Raw genomic sequence first — 15,922 nt, forward strand, 5'->3', positions numbered from 1 at the left:
GAGGTCCCCAACCGTGACGTGGAGGCAGGGGCCAGGTCTCCCTGTCCAGCGAGGTGAAGGCGGGGTTCAGGGTCCCTGCCCGGGAGGCGAAGGCGAGGTTTGGGTCCCTGCCTACGAGTGGAGGCGGGGAGACGGGAGTCCCTGTCTCGGAAGGTGAAGGCGGAGTTCAGGGTGTCTGACCCGCGGGGTGAAGGGGGGGTTCGGGGTCCCTGCCTGCGACGTGGAGGCGGGGGCTCGGGAGTCCCTGCCCAGGGAGTTGAAGGCGGGGTTCGGGGTCCCTGCCTGCGACGTGGAGGCGGGGGCTCGGGAGTCCCTGCTCAGGGAGTTGAAGGCGGGGTTCGGGGTCCCTGCCCCAGACGCGGAGGCGGGGGCTGCCCTCTGGGCGCAGTGGCAGCTGCGGGTAACGAGCGCTTCCGGCGCGTCAGCCGCTAAATATAAAGTGCTGAGCGCATCTTCTCTTTTAATCCCTCCCCTCCCCCAAACCTGCGGTAGCTTCGTGTCCCTTAAAATAAATCCCAGCCCGCTACCAGCGCCTCAAAGCCCCGCCTGGCTTGGCCTGGCCCGCCCGGCTCCAGCCCGGAGGCCTCCTGGGCGTCCTCGGTGAGAGGCGGAGAGGGGGGCTCCGACTGTCCCTGCGCGGTCAGCCACTAAGAGCGCGCACGTGTGCGCTGGCTTTTTGTCCGTCTCTCCCTCTGGCCCGGCCCATCAGATCAGGGATTAGTGCTGGGCCCTGGAAGAAACTTGGTGCATGGTGACCAGTATTTTATAAAAATGAAACAGAATAAAACGGAAAATATCAGGGCATCCCACATAGTGAGAATATTGTTTTGCGTTGAGGCCATTTATATGTGTGAATATTTACGTGGGTACTGGGTCAAATGTGGGATGTGTTTCTTACCAGAGTGCCAAACAAACGAATGAAAGCCACTGCAGGGAACAACTTGAGCCACCCCACAGACTAGGCGTTCTGACTCCCCTGGTCTTACAGAGGAGGACTGAGATCCAGCACAGGACAGAGGAGCTGCTGGCAGGACAGGTGCCTGCCCGTCACAGAACACTCTGGTCCCACCGGCACTCAGCCATGGCCAGTACCAGAATTTGAGAAAAGGGAGCAGAAGAGATGGAAAAGTCTTCAAAATGTATCTGCCAAGAGCTACCTGTACATTTTAGACCTGGTTCTTGACTCGTGGAAAATTGCAGTGGTGAGGAGAGCAAGGACAGGACGGCCATGGGATTGGTGTTGCCCCACTGAGAGAGATCTCTGGGGATCCGGGCATCCTGCTCCTGGAACAGAGGTAGGGCTCTCCCTCACTGTGGCACAGCCTTTCCCTGGGAGCGCACCTGTCTGGAGTAGCTGTCGTCCCCTGTCCCCTGATCATCTCTGCAACCATCTGGCCTGGTTGTCCCCCCGTGCAGCCACAGCCCTCCTTCCCTCCACTTTCCAGCTCTAGAACATGACTTGCCCAATGTTACAGATTCCGTGCCTCCCAGATCCTGGTTTCTGGGCCACAGGCCTCTGTGTTGGAGGTGGGGAAGGACTCTTCACTAACAGGAGTTGGTTTTGTCTTGGAAAAGAGAATTAGACCCGAAGCCTCAGGACCAGGGTGTGGTGTCATTCCTGGAGACCTCCAAGAGCCTGCTAGTCTTCTTGGTGTGCAGCTAGGTGGTTCCCTGAGGACATTAGCCACGGGGCAAATGCCCAGGCAGGGCAGAGGCTAAAAATATATGGGGCACACAGGCCCAGGAATGCCAGTCCTACCACCCATTCCTTGGTGTCCTGCCCAGAGCGGAGGGTACTTTGCAAAAGGTTTGAGAAGGGGAACGGTTGTGGCAGTACCTAAACTTGACTCTGGAGGTCATCGGCGTGGTCTGTGTCCCAAGCTGGGGCACACCCATCCAGCACGTCCACCCTAGACAGCTCTTCACGGAGCCTATCTATCGCCAAGCCTTAGACTCCTGGGGTGTGGGGGGGGGGGTGGATGGAGAGACTGCTGAGGAGCTGGGAAACCCTGAGCAGTTCGGACTCCCTCTCTCAGTTTCTCCGTTTGTCCGACAGAGATTATAGCTGTGCTGCCCATCTCGTCAGTGCTGGTGAGGAGCCTGGAAGACCGTGCCCGTGGGGGCCTTGGCAGGGGCCAGGAGCCCACCGCCTGGGCCCACCCACTGGGAAGCTGGCTGTGCCGAGGACCACCCACTGCAGACGTGAGCCGCTTACCTAAGCACCTGCTGTGTGTATGGAGAAGAGTGAAGCGGGCCCTCATAAGGACAGGTGTGAATGTGTGGACGTGGGACGCCGCCCTGGGTCCCATCACAGGCTGGCAGCGTCACACGGCCAGCGTCCTGCAAGAGGAGGGCACGTTGCCGCAGCCTATCACTGTGACTCTGATGTCCCCCTGAGGAAGTATGGGCCATGGGTATGCTAGGTATCACTGCTTGCTGGGAGCAAAACGTAACAGGTGAGTTGATTCAAAGACACGTCAGTGATGGGTGATCTACAGAGCAAGTCAAGTCAGTGGCCTGAAGCGTGGGAGCATGCCAGCGGGGCAGGACCTCACCCGTCTCCTGAGGCTGGCACAAGGGAGGCGGGTGCTCGCCTCTGGGGAAGCCCTGGCCCCGCTGCAGGTAGCGCCGCCCGGAGGCAGCCGAGAGTACGGGCGGGCTGGGCGCGGAGATCAGGGCTGGCTTTGAAGGTGCCACCTACTAGGCCTTCCCAGCAGGGAAAGGGGCTGGAGGCCCGGGGTGTTCGGTGGCCGAGGAGCCGGGAGAGAAAAGACTGGAAGGGGATCTTGTTGTTCTTCCGGAGCCAAGAATTCTGAGGTCTGACCTGCTCTCTGTGAATCCTGTTGAAATCCATTTCCTCCTGCCCGGGGCCCTACAGGGCTGTTTTCCTTAGAGACACGAGGAGCACCAGTAGGTGAGGGCCTGAGGTTCATGCATCTTGTTCCCCCTCTCCCCTCCCCTTCCCCTGCCCTCTCCCCTCCCCTCCCTCTCCACCCTTTCCCAGTTAAGCACTCTGGTGTGAGGGAGCTAGGGAGTGAGAAGTCCAAGAAAAACATTAGGGCCCCGACCCCAGCAAGCCACAGCCACCTTTCCCGGCTTCCCGCTGGGCAGAGCGCTGAGCAGAGTTGGCTCCCCAAGGGGAGCTGCCCCTCAGAAGTTCAGAGGGAAACCGTTCGAGATTCTGGAAATAGGAGAGGGCACCAGAGGAGGCCCGAGAGGCTTCTCTCCTGATGGCGGTCAACTCCGCTGCTGCTCCCCAAGGCTTGAAGAGTGGCGACAGTGTGGGGGGACATGTTCCTGGGCCTCACTGCTGGAACCTGGCCCGCGGCCTCCTGGCTGTGGGCTCTCCCAGCGTCTGAGACATCTGGACCCCACCTCAGAGAGACGAGCACTGAATGTGCAAGGAGCTGCTCACGCGGGACTAGCGCACAGAAGAACCCAGTCATGCCCCGTCCCGGATCCCTGCCTGCGGGGCCCTGGCGGTGAGGGTGACAGCCTGGGTGGGGTATGGGCGGCCTCAGGACCGCCGCCGGAGCCATCCTCAGCCACAGGACCCTGCCACCTCTTCCCTCTGCCTGGGGCCCCTCTCGGCCTTTTCCAGGGAAGAAGAGACATCCAGGCCAAGAGGGGCCCGGAGGGACAGCCTCCCGGCAGGTGAGGGGGTGGTTGGGGGTGGCCTGCTGAGGACAGAGCTGGACAGCAAAGTGGAGATGGCCTGGGGGTGGCTCCTGGTTCCCCCCCCCCTGCTAGTTGGTGGGGGCCCCTGATGGTGCCACCCTGCCCCCCATCAGCCTGAGAGCCCTTGCACAGCTGGCCTGGCTCGAGGGGAGCGTGCCATTGTTGTCTGTCAGGCTCAGCTTACAGGGGCCATGAGAGCGGCCAGCACGGCGAGTCGGTCCGGGCCGCCTGCCGGCCACCTGGACCTTGTCCCCTGACAGTTCCCGAGGGAAGAGGGAAAGGACGACCAAGTGACCAAGGCCACAGCTGAGGGTGAGGAGAGGGGATGTGACGAGCAGGGAAGGGGAGTGTATGGCCCCGTGCCCCTAAAAGATGGCTCTGAGGACCCAGCGACGGTGCGTCTGCTCACCAGTAGTTGTGCCCCAGAACGCTTTCGCAGTGAAACCGGAAACCCCCGGGCCCGCTGGCAGCAGATTGGACCTTTGATGGCAGCGTGTGCCCTGCTGGAAGATTCTGGGGCACTGAGTGTGAGTGGAACTCGGCTGCAGGGACAGGGTGGCAAGAGAAAGAGACGGAAAACGATGGCCTGACCCCCTGCACGTAGGCTCACAGGGAAGCACGCCCGTGTTGTTACGGTGGCGGTCACTGGGAGCCTAAGGGCTCGAAGGAGCCCGCGTGGCTTTGGGAGCCAGCCACGCATGGGTACTGGTTACACAGGTGCATTACATTTGTGGATATCCGTGGAGCTGAACACACGTGACCTGAGCACTTTTGTGCGCGTGTCTATCACACTTGGAAAGAAAGTAAACGGAGAGCCTGGTTCCAGGGCAACCCACCGTGCTTTTACTAAGTGCCCACAACGGCCAGTGTTTACTGAGCTGCCCCGTGCCGGCACCGGTGCCCGCCCGGTCGTGTGTTCCCCTCCCCTGACCCCGGTCCCGGGCCTTGGAGGTGTGACACCGCACCTTCGGAGGGGAGGCGGCCAGCCAGGTGCTCGGCCAGAGCCACACAACCAGCAGATAGCGGGGCCGGGATTCCCTTTGGAGCGTCGGGCCGCTGGCCTGCGCGCCGTGCCCCACAGCCCTCAGCCCTGGGGGTCAGGGACCAGAAGTGACTTTTGTGCTCAAGGAGCTCACCCTTCAAAGGTGTCCCGGATGGGGGCTGCCCTGAGGCTGGAGCCGGGCATTTGGGGAAGCAGTTACTTCTTCAAGGCTCTGTCCTCACCGCACATCCTCGGCAGTTGCCATGGAAACCCACAGGCTGACCCGGAGCGTCCTAGGATGCCTGCTCCAAGTCGACTCCAAGGCTGGGCCCTGTGTGCCGGTGGGGCAGGACTGCAGCCCCAAGAACGAAGTAAAGAGGGAGTGGGAGAGACCACCCAGGCTCCCAAAGCCTGGACTCCACTGACAGCGCTCCGTAAGCCAGCCTGAGTGCCCCTTGTACACTTACTAAGACATTCTCACGGCCCAGTGAAAGGCTGGAGCACGCGGATGAGCCAGGCACACGAGTATTTTCGCTGCGTTAAGGTCTGGGGTGTTAACCCAATAAACCTTCCCTTCTGCTGCTGCCTTAAACATCCTGAACGCAAAGGCTGGATTCATGCACCGGGTGGAAAGAAATAATGTGCATGAGGAGCCTGTAGGTGCCCAGGTGGACACAAGGCAGCACGTGGGCCGGGCTGGGAAGAGGGCTCGTACCCCAGGAAGATGGCTCCTCAGTACAAGATCACTTCCAGCGTTTCCAGTGGGTACCAGCGGCTACACACAGAGGACGGCGCCCGAAACCACAGCCCGTGGCCCATCTTGTTCCTACAGGCCATCACAGACCTACGTGAATACATACTTGCCTTTCTCAAGCTCTGGGCCAGGAGAGCCACGTTTGCCTTGGGACTCTTGCTGGGCTTGGGGGCAGAGTGTTTTCACAGACAGCATTCAGCGTGAACTGCGGGACCTCGGGATGATCACTCCAGAGTCTGGTGTCTCCACCATGGGCTGGACTGGAATTCATGCCTTATTCACTTCCTTATTTGTTTAAAAGTTTTATGGACGGGCATCTGGGTAGCTCAGTGGTTGAGCGTCCGTTTTGGCTCAGGTCATGATCTCACGGTTCGTGAGTTCAAGCCCCACATTGGGCTCGCTGCTGTCAGCACAGAGCGTGCTTGGGATCTTCTGTCCCTCTCTCTCTCTCTGCCCCTCCCCTGCGTGTGCATGCACGTGTGCTCGCTCGCTCTCAAAATAAATCAACTTTAAAAAAATGAAACTATAAAAATAAATAAAAATTTTGAGATATTACATATCATAATATTCACCCATTTACAGCATACAGTTTAGGGGCGCTCGGGTGGCTCAGTCGGTTAAGAGTCTGACTTAGGCTCAGGTCATGATCTCACAGTTTGTGAATTCTACTCCCACGTTGGATTCTGTGCTGACAGCTCAGAGCCTGGCACCCGCTTTGGATTGTGTCTTCTTCTCTACCCTCCCCCACTTGTTCTCTCTTTCTCTCTCTCTCTCAAAAATAAACAAACAAAAAAAATTTTTTTAACGTACAGTTTAGGGAAACGAGGGTGGCTCAGTCAGTTAAGCATCCAACTTCAACCTGGGTTGTGATCTCACGGTCCATGGATTTGAGCCCCACGTCTGGCTCTGTGCTGACAGCTCGGAGCCTGGAGCCTGCTTCGGATTCTGTGTCTCCCTCCCTCTCTGCCCCTCCCCCACTCATGCTCTGTTTGTCTCTCTCTCAAAAATAAATAAACGTTGAGAAAATTCAAAGCGTACAGTTTAGTGGGGTTTAGCATAGCACCAGAGGCGTAAAGCCACCTCCAGTGAATTCCTGGATCACTTCATCCAAAACCTCTAGCCACTAGTAATCACTCTACGCTCCACTCTCCCTGACACTTAGGCAACTACTGTGGGTTTGCCTGTTCTAGAAATTTCACTGCAATGAGATTCTATACTATGTGGTCCTTTTTTTTGTTTTGTTTTTGGCTTTTATTTCAGAGAGCGAGAGAGAGCATGCGCGCGCGCATGAGCGGGGGAGGGGAGAAAGAATATCAAGCAGGCTCCGTGTTCAGCACAGACCCCAATGCAGGGCTCGATCCCACAACCCTAGGATCATGACCTGAGCCAAAATCAAGAGTTGGACTCTCAACCGACTGAGCCAACCAGGTGCCCCTACACTACGTGGTCTTATGTGACGGCTTCTTTCACCTGGCATCCTTTATACACGTTTTCAAGGCTTATCCACATTGCAGTGTTGATTGGTGCTTCCTTGTTATGGCTGAGTCACATTCCACTGTACGAAGTTGCTTGTGTTTTCTCAGGTGATGGCCGTTTGGGTCGTTTCTAATTTTCAGCTACCACGAATGACACGGCTGTGAACATTTGTGTGCAAGTTTTTGCGTGGACTTACGTTTTTCTCTCTCCCAGGTATATACCTAGGAGTAGAATTGCCTGGGCACGTCGTCATTCCATATTTAACATTGTGAGAAACGGCCAGACTGTTTTCCAAAGTGGCCGTCCCACGCTATATTCCCACAGCAACATGTGAGGTCAACCGGCCCCGGCCCGATGTTATCTGGGGACAGGGTGTCCGCGTGTCAGTGGTGCTGCTGCTCCATCCGGGAAGGAGACTCATTTCCCTGCTTGGGCGAGTGCCTCGGCACCAAGTGTCCACTCCCTGCCAGCATTTGCCCGAGGGGCAGACTTCTGTGCTCAGATGAGCAGGGCAGATAGAACTGTCTTCAAAGCTTGGCATTGGGAGGGGACTGGCCACCCCTGGGAGAAGCCTCTTAGCCTGGCTGGTCACGCAGCACAGTGGACGCGGGCATGCAGCCCAGAGACCCTGATCTCCAGTTCCAGGCCTTCAAGCCTGTTGTTTCCATCCCCATCCTGATGCACGCAGACCACGCGTTTTCATTTCTCGGAAAAATAAGGCCCACACGGTAAATACTTTGCAACGAGTGCTCGAAGGAGAAACCATAGCAGTTGAGATTTGTAATTGTTGAGCGTGTTCCGGGCATCGTGCTAAGCAGCCTGACGGGCACAGCAACGCTCCAGAGTGGTCTCACAAACAGGAGACTGAGGACAAGGACAGGTGGGGAGCGTGCCCACCGTCCGAGCAGAGCCCGAGTGCACACCCAGGCTGGGAAAGCCACGGTCTCCAGCGTGCCGTTACACATCCACCCCACACGTTTGCTGAGTGAATAGATGAGCTGTCCCGGCTGCCCTGCCTGTCATCACACAAAGTCCAAGCGAGAGGGTCCCAGGCTGGCTTCTCTGGCAAGCAGGTGCCGAGACGAGGGATGGTATGGATTATTGGGAGTAACACCCATGGGGGAGGTCGGGGAAGTCAGGCTGGGCTGGGAGCTGTCAGCCACTCTGCAGGCCTGGCCAAGTCTCTGCCCACCCAGCGGGAGCTGCTGCTGAGGAGAGAAAGTCTGGGGGAGGAGCCCCACACGGGGCAGAAATGGCCAGACCCTGGTGCCACTGCCTCCCACCATCTCTGCTGGGCTCAACAAAGGCTGAGTCAGAGCCTCAGGCCACAGGTGCTCAGCCTCTCACAGTTGGACTGCAAGTCCCTTTAGGAAAGGAGATCTGTGTGGCCGCAGTTCCCTCCTTGTGCCCACAGGTGCCGTCCCCTTGCACGTGGCCGTTCCTCCAGGGCTGCCCCAGCCTCTCTTCCTGGAGGGAGGTCTCACAGAGGAGGTAGGCAAACCAGCCTAGTTGGTACATCTGGTCTCGGGGCTCAGCTGGTGCTCACCCCCTCCCTCCTCCGCTGTCCAGCCTTCCCGGCCAGGCCAGCCTCACCCCACCTCTGCTGTCACCTCTGCAGGTCTTGGGGGCCTACCTGGGGCTGTGACCCACATCCTCATTCCTGAGGGGCTCGAAATGCCAGGGAGGTCGGTCTTCCACTTCCTTGATGCTCTTCCTCTGGGCTTCCTATGGGCCAGCCCTCCCTTCTCTTTCTGATGTCATCCAAACAGACGGGCCACCTGCAGCCACCAGCCACCCTGTGAAAATGGCCAAGCAGCCCCGCCCCGCATCCCCTGCATCCCTCCCTACTTTACCCCCCACATCCTATCCCTATAGGTGCCCTTGGCTCTGCCCCCTAGGATGCCAGCCCTGTGAGGGCAGCCTTGGTCCCCAGTGCCTGCAGCAGGTGTGAGCACCTAGTCCAGATGTGCAGGGCAGACTGCTGCCAGGTGGGTGGAGGAGACAGGCCAAGGCCCTGGTCCCGCCCACTGCTGCCCTACTCTCCAGGCCCGGGGCTCGCACACTCCCTGGTGGGGAGAGCTGTGTCGTGGCGGGCGGGGTTTGGACGTCATGTTTCTTGGGGGGGAGGGACGGCCATCGCCCCAGGTGGTTTGTCAGAAGTTTAAAGTCAATTTTTATTTGACAGATAAATACATAGAAACTCAGGAAAATTAAGTGGCCTGTCAAGCACACTTGGCTTTAAGTGCCCGACGCAGTGCTGTCTCCAGAGCTTCCAGGCCCGCCGGTTTTCAAGAGGAGTTAGAAATCTAGATTTTTAAAAATGTTTGTTTATTTTTGAGAGAGAGGGAGCGTGCGAGCAGGGTCGGAGGTCAGAAAGATGGGGGAGAGAGAATCCCTCCCTCCAGCAGGGCTGGAACTCACAAACCGTGAGATCATGACCTGAGCTGAGATCAAGAGTCAGATGCTTCATCGACTGAGCCACCTAGGCACCCCTAGAAATCTGGATTTCATGAGAAACCTGGTTTTATTTATCAGCAACTCATGTAATTGTCCTATGACACTGTGCCCAGATTCTTCCTGAAGCGGCGGGTGGGGGGGGGGGGTGGACCTGGCAGGTGCTCTTGGCCCCTTCACCACAACCCCCCAGCTTTCAGCTCTTGGGTCAGACACAGCTTTTCTTCCTTCTCTTGCAGACAGGCATTCAAGTGACATTTCTTGATGTTTCCAGAAGACTTCCCCCGCCCTCCCCACCTCTGGCCAGTGTTTCTACTGAGTAGTTGGAGGTACGTATGGTGGTAGCGGGAGATGAGGGACAGCAACAGTGAGAGCTTCCAAAAGTGCCTTTCAGACAAATCCAAATGTAAGGGGGTGACTTCCGGTTCAACCTAGCTTAGCGGGCACACGTACCGCTATCCCCTCCCAGGACCCAGCAGGGACCACAGAGGGACGCTGTGGCACCTCCTCTCCCTCATTTGGAAGACAGGTGCCGCGGAGGCCCTGGCAGTCGGACCAGGGGAAACCACAGAGGCTCCAGCACGCCAGGGGGCTCTGAGGGTGGGGCGTGGAGGGGGGTTTAGAACAAGCACGAGCAGTTATGACCCCAGACCCAGGCTGCAGAGGCTGGCAGAAGACTGGAGGCCCCGGGTTCTCTCTCGGGGCTCAGGGGGGCCCAGGCACAACCACATGCACCGGCCAGGGAGGAACAGGGAGATGAGTTCACAGGCACATCTTGAGAGGTGACCTTGGCCCTGACTCTGCTAATTCCCAGAGTTCTGGCCGCCAGGCTTGCCTCCCGTGCAGGAGATGGGGGGATTCTGCAGAATTGGCCTGGCTTCCCAAGACTTCTGGCCGAGTGTCTGGACCCTGCTGCTTAACTTTAGTAGTCTACCCTCACCCCACCCAGCCACACTGCTCGTATTAACACCTAGTGCCTCTCATGAAGACCAGCAAACCTCCAGGGTCACCACCAGCCCCTCGAGGTAAGAGCATCTAACACGAAAGACGGATTCCATACCTACCAAAATAAAGGAGCCCTAAGGAAACAGAAACAATAAGAGTAGCAAAAGATCATGTAAAAAAGAAAAAAATCTCTAAGAGAAAGTACCACACCCATGACCTGAGAACAAGATGTTATGAAAAAGGAACAGGCAGAGAATAAGTAAGAGCTCATTTGGGGGGGCACCTGGGTGGCTCAGTTGGTTAAGTGTCCAGCTTTTGATTTCAGCTCACGTTGTGATCTCAGGGTTTGTGAGATCGAGCCCTGAATTGGGCTCTGTGCTGACACCATGGAGCCTGCTTGGGAGTCTCTCTCTCCCTCTCTGCCCTTTCCCTGCTTGTGCATGTGTGCTCTCTTTCTCTCTCTCAAAATAAATAAATTTTTAAAAAGAGCTCTTTTTTTAATTAAAATATAAATAGCAAAAGTGAAAACTCAAAGATAAGTTTCCCACAAATTAGAAAAAAGCAAAATGAAAAAATACAAGAGAAAATATAAAATTAGACCACTGGTTTAGGCACAATCTAACGTATAATTAGTGAATTAGGAGAACACAGAAGGGAGAGCTTCATCAAGGCAGTCATCCACCAGAAAATGTCCTAGAACAGGAGGACGTGAGGCTCTAGGCCAAAGGAATGAAAACCCACCCCAGACAGGGTGTTGCAACATTTCTAGAACCAGGGCACATCAAACTGACTCTTAAATCTTCCAGAGAGCAGGCCAGGTCCCCTGTGAAGAGCCCCGGATCTGACTGGCCCTGGATCTGGCGGCCATCACACGTGGGCCCAGGTGACAGCAGCACGGCCTTCGAAGTTCTGAAGAAGCTGCATTTGGAATCCCAGAAGCTCTACGCAGTGAATCTTGAAAGAGGGCTGCATAAGGCCACCTGCAGGTGACAAGGGGCCCCACGCACCTGTCCCAGGGAGCTGCCAGAGGATGCACGAAGAGTGGGCAGGGGGCCCGTGGAGGGGTGCATGGAAGCCAAGCATGGCTCGCTGACACCGGGAGAGCTGGGGCAGGGGGTCCCCTTCCAACATAGGGACATGCACCCCTGGGTGGCCAGTGGAGGAAATGGGGGGTGGAGGGCCCTGGAAAGGGGCAGAGCCCCCACACTCTTTGTCAACTCCGTAAGTAGACGTTAGGAAATTGCCACAGGCAGGCCGCAGATGGGGGTTCTGCCGGGGTGGGAAGGAGGGGGAGGTGGGCTATGCTTCCTTAAGACCGACTTTGCTCCGATGCTAAGTCCGTCCTAAGAGAACTGGGAAGACGGCCTTCTGCCCGCGCCCTGCCCCCATCCAGGAGAGCAGTCAGTGTGTCTGAGGGGAGGCAGTGCTGACGGGACACGCAGGGATGGGTGGGCTGTGCCGTCCAGACATGGCCAGGTGGTGAGAATGGGCCCTCCCGAGGCTGTCACAACCGGTGGCCCTGGACCCTCGGGTCACCACACCATCCATTCTTTCATTAACTGCTTGATTGATTAATCCCCTGCTCACTGATGCATTTATGCCACCGACGTCCGCTGGGGGCCTTCCACATGTGAGACCCTTGCTGGGTGCCAGGATGGAGCCAGGATCGACACCGGACAGCCACAGGCTGGCCAGAAGGTGGCCTTGGGGGCAGAAGCTGGGAAGCGGGCCAGTGTCCCCAGCAGGGTGTCAGGTCAGTGAGGAAGCCCAGAGAGGCCTTGCGGCAACCGTGCTTTTTGCTCAGGCTCTGAGAGATGCCCATTGCTTCCCCTCCCCCGGGTGGCACGGGCGGGAACGCATGCCATGCCACCGCTGCCAGCGGGCCTGGGCCTAGCAGTGTCCTTGTTGCTGGGACGTTCTCACCCTCCTGACAGGAGGGCGGATTGAGGGCCCTGCTGTCTGCCGGTCGGCCTGGGGGGCCCCGACTCCACACGCCGCTGGGACTGTGTGCCCCGAGGCACCTCGTCCTTGGCCATGCCGCCCAGGACATTTGCACAGCCGTCCCGCACAGGCTCTGTGTCTCTTTTCACGTGTCCCTCCCGCTCTGTGGATCAGGCCAGGCTGGCTCCTCCCCACGCCCTGGTCCTTGCACACAGAGTGAAGGGCACAGAGGTGACAAACTTGAGCCCCAGGCCAGCCTGAGGCCATGCAGCAGGAGGGGACAGAGGAGGGACCAAAGCCATTCTGGGTGACCATTACCTGCCTGGCCCTGTGTCTACACCACTAGCCAGTGGGACAGTGAGGAGACCAGCCCAGCACAGGTAATACCTAGTGCCCAGCTGCCCTGCCTTTGCAGGAGAACCCCTTGCTGGGCCCTCACCTTGCCATGCCTGAGTAGGCCTGCTCCCACGACACTGCCTCCTGGAAGCCCTCCTGGCTCCCTTCCAAAGCAACACTTCTGTATCACCCTGCTGACTGTCCTTGTGCTACTCTGGCTGTGACTCCCTGACTCACGGCCTTTCTGATTTCCTGTCACCCTCCCGTGCCGGCACGTGTCCCTGGAGCCCAGCACAGGCCTGGAGCACGGTGGCGTCCGGGAGGCGTCGGCCAAGGAATCGAGGAACACGCTCCCCTCCCCACATCGTGGAAGGAGATGCCTGCGTATGGAGTCCCTGCCCTGTGGAAGTCTGTCCCTGGACCCATTTCTCTCCTCCCCCCACGTCTGCCTGGGAGGCCCCTGGTGGCCCCTGCCGCAGGCCTCCAGGGCACGGGCTGCGCGCCTGTGTGCCAACGTCCACAGCTAGCTGTGTTCCCGGGAGAAACGTGCGTTTCTGTCCCTGCTGTCCGGCAGGGAATGTTCGCGGCAGCTTTCTTCACTGTGGCCCTGCCACCTGAAGGGCGGGTACACAGGCGGCGGGTATCCAGCCGGTGGAGAACCGTCTGTGAGAGCTTGCCCGCGCACGCGGGCCTCACCTGCCCCGGGAAGGGTTCCCAACACAAAAGAGAAGTCTGGGGCTCCGTGAGCCTGGCCCAGTGTCGCCCCACGACCCCGGTGCTCCTCTCTGAGGGGGGTGCCCAAGACAGGTGACAACCTGTGTCCGCCCACGAGTGCACACAGCAGCACCGTTCCAGAGATAGAACAACCCAACATCCGCCAACCAACGGACGGGTCCACCAAACGCGGTCTCTCCACCGGCGGAGTGTCACTCGGTCTCAATAAGGAGCGAGGCATGGACACTGCCGCGTGGACGAGCCTTAAAAACACAGTGCAGAGTGAGAGAGGCCGGGCCCGGGAGGACACACGTCGTATGATCCCATTTGCAGGAAAATCCACAGGGACAGAAAGCGGCCTCATGGTTGCCAGAGACTGGGGAGACAGTGGGGTAAGGACTGACTGTTTCCAAGTCTCCTTTGGAATGATGGAATGTTCCGGACTGAGAGGGGACAGCTGCACAACAGTGCCAATGTGCTCACTGCCACTAAGTCGTATACTTTGACGTGGTTACGGTGGTGGATTTTATGTGGCGTGCGTTGTATCACAATACAAATCAACCCCTCACAAAAATAAAACATTGGGAGTGGAAGAGCGTGAACTCTGCCTAGTTCCGCTGACGAAGTTTCTGTATGGACTCTAAAAACAGCATATGGGTTCTCAGGGCAGGACCTTAATTTTGCAAACTGTTTCCGAGTTGAACAACCCCCTTTGATAGACTGGGAATATCAAAACGCCTATTGGCATGGATTTGGGGAAAGGTTTTAACGTGTGAGAAGACAAGCCTTCTCCCCTAAAGAAGAGATCCACTGGCTTGTCCATGACTCCAACCTCATACTTTGGACACATGCTACTCTCTTTGGCTTCCCGAGAGAAGGGCACGTGACTCATCCCAACCATTCCCCCACTTCAGGAATCCTGACGGAAAAGATCGGGAGTGTGGGCATCTCTTGTGTTAGAGCATAGAGTCTTAACCTCAGGGGATGGGCGACTCATCTGAATGAGCTTTTCAGAATGCAGGTAACTGGGTCCCTCTGAAACCTGTGGGTAGAACTCCGAGAGAGGCTGGGTGCACCTGCGTGCCTACCTGTGCGGGTACACACAGCACCTGAGTCTGTGTGTGTTTTTATTTGACTTCTTAGGTGCTTAATGTCTCATGTATATACAAGAATGTATACATCATGGTGTGCCTTTCATAATAAGGAAGCAGGAGCCCACGTGCCCACCTCCCAACCCAAGAAGTAGAGTTTAACCAGCACCTCCGAGCCCTAGAAACCTTCCTTAATGGTGTCCTTCAATGGAGAGACCATCGCTCAGTCCACTTCCACTGCCGCCTTGCTTGGCTCCTGCCGTTGAGTCTGGGTGTCTTTGGTTTATGCTCTCCAGGGGTGGGGGTAGTGTTGCCTGGCTGTGTGGGATGGGGCTTGGGTAGCAACACAGGGTCCAGGTACACTGGAGACTTCCAGTGCCTTCTTGGCCCGTACACCAAGGAAACTGGCAAATGTTATAAATCAAGGCTCCCCCACCCACTTAGGAAGACAGTTATCAAACATTTACCAACGCCTAACTGGGTAGTTGATCCCTGACTTCTAGGACCTCAAGTTCAGCGGAAGCGGTAAAACCTACAAGCATAAGATAACTTAAGAATGTTGACGAGAACCCCTCTGGGTATATCCCCTAAAGAACCGAGATCGGGGTCTCGAAGAGACATCTGCACACCCACGTTCACAGCAGCATTATTTACAATGGCCAAGAGAGGGGAGTAACCCAGGTACCCATTGACAGATGAATGGATAAATAAAATGTAGTCCATCCATACACTGGAGTATGATTCAGCCTTAAAAAGGAAGGACGTTCTGACACCTGCTACAACATGAATGAACTTGAGGACATTATGCTCAGTGAAGTAAGCCCGTCACAAAAAACACAAACCCTGTATGATTCTACTCACATGAGCGACGCAGAGTCAAGATCATGAAGACAGAACGCAGACTGGTGGTTGCTGGGGGCCAGGGGGAGGGGAAACGGGAAGCTGTTTAATGGGTGTAGAGTTTCAGTTTGAAAAGATGAAAAAGTTCTGGAGATCTGTTGCACAACAATGCAAATAATTCATTTTTTAATTTTAATGTTTATTTATTTTTGAGAGAGAGATAGAGAGAGAGGAAGGGAGGGAGGGAGGGTGAGCAGGGGAGGGGCAGAGAGAGAGGGAGACAGAGGATACGAAGCAGGCTCCAGGCTCTGAGCTGGCAGCACGGAGCCCGACACGGGGCTCGAACTCACCAGCAGTGAGATCATGACCCGAGCCCAAGCTGGATGCTTAACCGACTGAGCCACCCAGGCGCCCCAACAGTGCAAATAATTCTTAACAGCACTGAACGGTACAGTTAAAAATGGTGACGATGGCAAATTTTATGTTGTTGTCGTTGTTATTGTTTAACCACGACCAGAGAGGAGGAAAGAAGGCATTTTGATGGCAGCAGATTGCTGGTGGGGACAGCCCTGGCTGGGGACGCAGGACACTTGGGTTTGGGTCTGTGTTCTCCTATTTCCTGGTGGCCTTACGCAAGTCACTCACCATCTCCGAGCCCTGACGTCCTTGTCTTACGGGATGAGGGGTTTGTTTTAGGCTTTCCAGCTTAGA

The 15,922-nt window shown here is 56.9% G+C and overlaps 1 long non-coding RNA gene across 1 annotated transcript; it reads left to right on the forward strand.

Moving 5' to 3' along the window:
* Positions 1-268: 268 nt before the first annotated feature.
* LOC109253443 (uncharacterized) lies at positions 269-10,495 on the forward strand. Its single transcript, XR_002074393.2, has 3 exons — positions 269-3,990; positions 9,584-9,673; positions 10,294-10,495. It is a non-coding gene; the product is annotated as an uncharacterized LOC109253443 (long non-coding RNA).
* The last annotated feature ends 5,427 nt before the right edge of the window (positions 10,496-15,922 follow it).

This window comes from Panthera pardus, unplaced genomic scaffold (genome assembly GCF_024362965.1).
Source record: "Panthera pardus isolate Hobbes unplaced genomic scaffold, ASM2436296v1 HiC_scaffold_25, whole genome shotgun sequence".
NCBI lineage: Eukaryota > Metazoa > Chordata > Mammalia > Carnivora > Felidae > Panthera > Panthera pardus.